Source organism: Mandrillus leucophaeus, unplaced genomic scaffold (genome assembly GCF_000951045.1).
Source record: "Mandrillus leucophaeus isolate KB7577 unplaced genomic scaffold, Mleu.le_1.0 Scaffold831, whole genome shotgun sequence".
NCBI classification, from domain to species: Eukaryota; Metazoa; Chordata; class Mammalia; order Primates; family Cercopithecidae; genus Mandrillus; species Mandrillus leucophaeus.
The window spans coordinates 2,495-6,376 of NW_012109042.1; positions in this window are offsets into that span (position 1 = coordinate 2,495).

Consider the following 3,882-nt stretch of genomic DNA (forward strand, 5'->3'; position numbering starts at 1 on the left):
CACAGAGTCACAGAGTGCTAGTTAGCTAGATACAGAGTTAGCTAGATACAGAGTACCAATTGGTGTATTCACAAACCCTGAGCTAGACACAGAGTCACAGAGTGCTAGTCCTCCAAGTCTCCACTAGGTTAGCTAGATACAGAGTACCAATTGGTGTATTCACAAACCCTGAGCTAGACACAGAGTCACAGAGTGCTAGTCCTCCAAGTCTCCGCCAGGTTAGCTAGACACAGAGTACCCATTGGTGTATTCACAAACCCTGAGCCAGACACAGAGTGCTCACTGGGGCACATATGACCCTCTGGCTAGGTATAAGTCCCACCCAGTTCAGGAAGCCAGCTGGCTTCACCCAGTGGATCCTGCAACAGGGCTGCAGGTGGAGCTGCCCGCCAGTCCCCAGCGGCAGCCTGCACTCTTCAGCCCTTGGGCTGTCGATGGGACCTGGCGCCACCGAGCAGGGGGCGGCACCTGTCACGGAGGCTCGGGCCCACGCGGGAGCCCACTGCAGGGGGAGGAGCTCAGACACAGCAGGCTGCAGGTCCCGAGCCCAGCCCCGCCAGGAGGCAGCCAAACCCCGGGAGAATTTGAGTGCAGTCCCAGCAGGCCAGCACTGCAGGGGGACCCAGCAGCTCCGTGTGCGGGTCCCACGGAGCCCGCGCCAGCACCTGCAGGAACTCACACTGGCCCGTGAGCACAGCCGGCAGCCCCGGTTCCCGCCCACGCCTCTCCCTCCACACCTCCCAGCAAGCAGAGGGAGGGGTCTCCGCCTCAGCCAGCCCAGAGAGGGGCTCCTGTGGCGGGTTGAAGGGCTCCTCAAGCGCCTCCAGAGTGGATGCTGAGGCCGAGGAAGCACAGAGAGTGAGGGCTGCTAGCACTTTGTCAGCTAGCGCTGGGACTACAGGTATGAGCCACTGTGCTGGGCCTACAGCAAACTTTTTAAGGAATGTGTGTAAGCTAGACTCACAAGGTTGCCAGTTCAAACCTCACATGGAGCAGATAAGCAATTAAGAGTTTTGGCTTAAAACTTTTCTCCTGCTCCCAGAAAACGAAAGGTGGTGTTGTCATTGTTCTTGGTCAATAAAGCACTTATTACACAAAGAAGGTAATAGGACATATCTGAGAACAATCTGTTGAAATGTAGCTGAGATTACAATCTGAAAAACTCAACAGAATTCCAAAAGAAAGCTGTGTTATTACAGCATAGTAAAATGTAATATAAAGTGTCCCATGTGTCTGAAATGTGATGTCTCTGAAGTAGCTAGGAAGTTTTGTAGCTCCAACAACCCATTCTACCACATAATCATTGAGATTGCAATTAGAATAGTTACTAAAAATTTAACAAACAAGGAAAATGGAACCAACAGAAAACTATACTAGGTTAATTTGTAGAGAAATGATAACTGCATAGTTTCTTTTAAAGAGACAGACATTATTTTAAGGATTTTTACATTGAAGACTTCAAAAGGCAGTAATTTTTGGGAATTTGTTGATTTGCATTTCAAAGGAACTGCTGACAAAGATTCACCAGTAACAATATGAACAACTTGAAAACTACAAGTGACATTACTGAAACACTACTAAAATATTTTGGGGACATAGGCTTATTAGACAGAACAAAACTTCTCAGATGCTGTCTTTGATGTGAAAATTGTCTGCTTCTTTTCTAAACACACAGTGGTAAAATTAACAATATTCAATCACCTGTGTTCTTTCCTGCATATATAATAATTAAAATACCAATTATAAAACTAATATATCTTCTCCTTATTTCTTATGGATATGATTTCAATGTTTCACTCAACAGTGGTGTGGTTTAAGTGATTTATTTCATTTACAAGTTAAACCACAATCCACCCAAAGGGAACTGACAGTCTATAGGCTCATAGTGCAAATAAACACTTTAGGAATGCAGCAACTGACATTTCTAAAGTACAAAACGTACAATTCTTAGAAGATACGTGCAAAAAGCTCTACTAAGCAGATGGCCACAGAACTAGAACATTGATAATTTTACTGGCGATGTCCATAGGACTCCAGAGGTTTCCAAACGCAACTTGAACTCTCAACTGAGGCTTGTTTTGTATTTTGCTTTCCCAGCTTCACTAATGACACAAACATGCTATAAAATGAAAATCCAGACATTCACGTTTAAACAGTATATTCTGAAATGAAAGGCAAGAACAGCATTTTACATACAAGAACACTGTTATGTTACCAGGTTCTTACTAAACAGAGATAGTACTACTGTATTTTAGACCAGGAACTTTTGGGGAGGGTATCTTCTGAAAACAAAGCAGTAGTCTGTACCATTAGTTTAATTTGTTTCTTGTCTTAATATGTAGATTTTTGGGTTTTATTTTGTTTTGTTTCTTTGTGTTTTTGAGACACAGTCTTGCTCTGTCACCCAGGCTGGAGTGCAGCGGCGCAATCTTGGCTCACTGCAGCCTCTGCGTCCCGGGATCACATCATTCTCCTGCTTCAGTCTCCCAAGTAGCTGGGACTACAGGCACCCGCCAACACTCCCGGCTAAATTTTTGTATTTTTCAGTAGAGACGGGGTTTCACTGTGTTAGCCAGAATGGTCTCGATCTGCTGACCTCGTGATTCGCCCCCCTCAGCCTCCCAAAGTGCTGGGATTACAGGTGTAAGTCAGCATGCCCAGTTCATTTATTTCTTTCTTATGACCAGATTTATCATCTGAAATAATAATGCAAAAGTTATTATATGTTAAAACTGTTCAACTATTTCAGCCAACAAGAAGTGTCACCCTGGTCTGGCCAGGTTCCAGTTCTAAGGACGTCAGTACTAGACTACAGCTTTACGTGACTAATGGAAACCATCAGTCTGTTCAAATTATGAGTTGCTGGAAGGAGAAAACAATTCTCTTTCCTCAATTTTTAAGCGGGTTTTGAAAAATGAGAGAGAAAAAGAAGCAATTACATTCAAATCCCTGAAGTCTTCATTAGAGTCAAGGGCATATCCTACAACAAAGTCATCTGAATTTCAAATCCAACAACTGAAAAGAATCATAAGTCATCATTTAGATACAGAACACATCACTTTTCAATCTAATACTGGCAAATGCGCCTCTCTACAAATACTCTCTAAGCAATTATAAGCCATTTCACATAAAACTCTTTTAAGTTAAAGATGGTTAAATGAGTGACAAAAAGTAATTCCCTTACAGTCTGGCCTATAGCCAAGACTTGGTGGGGTCCTTTTCACCAGCAAGCTGTTAGTTAAAAAATGTGACATATACAGAGAGACTACAGGCCATTTCAAAGAGAAGATTAATGTTTCTAAACACTGTTGCATTTCATCCATGCTCAGTGTGCCATGGTTACTGTTAACACACCCAAGGAAAGACTATGAGATGAAGAGCTAAATTGTGGGGATTACTAGGAAGGGGCAACAATGAGTTGACACTGCAGACAAGGGCGTTGGTTGATCACCTAGAGCCTGAAGGACAGTTCAGAGACCTGCACCGTGACTACCCGTGTGTCCATCGCAGGGGAGCTAATCAGGAGGACGAATGGGGAATAGAGTGTCAATGAGCAAAGATGAAAAGATAAGGGTTCTCAGTCCAGAAGCCTTGGAAATACAATCCCTAAACTGTAGAAGGGTGTGGGAGAGGCGAGCATCACCTTTCATCACAGCATTCTCTGTTTTTAAAGAGACGAGTCTCGCTCTGTGACCCAGGCTGCCGTGCGGTGCTGTAATCACAGCTCACTGCAGCCGTGACTTCTTGGGCTCTAGCGATCCCCCCACCTCAGTCCTCCGAGTAGCTGGGACTACAGGTGTGTGCCACTTCGCCCTGGCTGCATCACAACTTTTAATAACTGGCTTACAAAGAGAAACTTTAGGCTAAAACAACCAGTGTGCC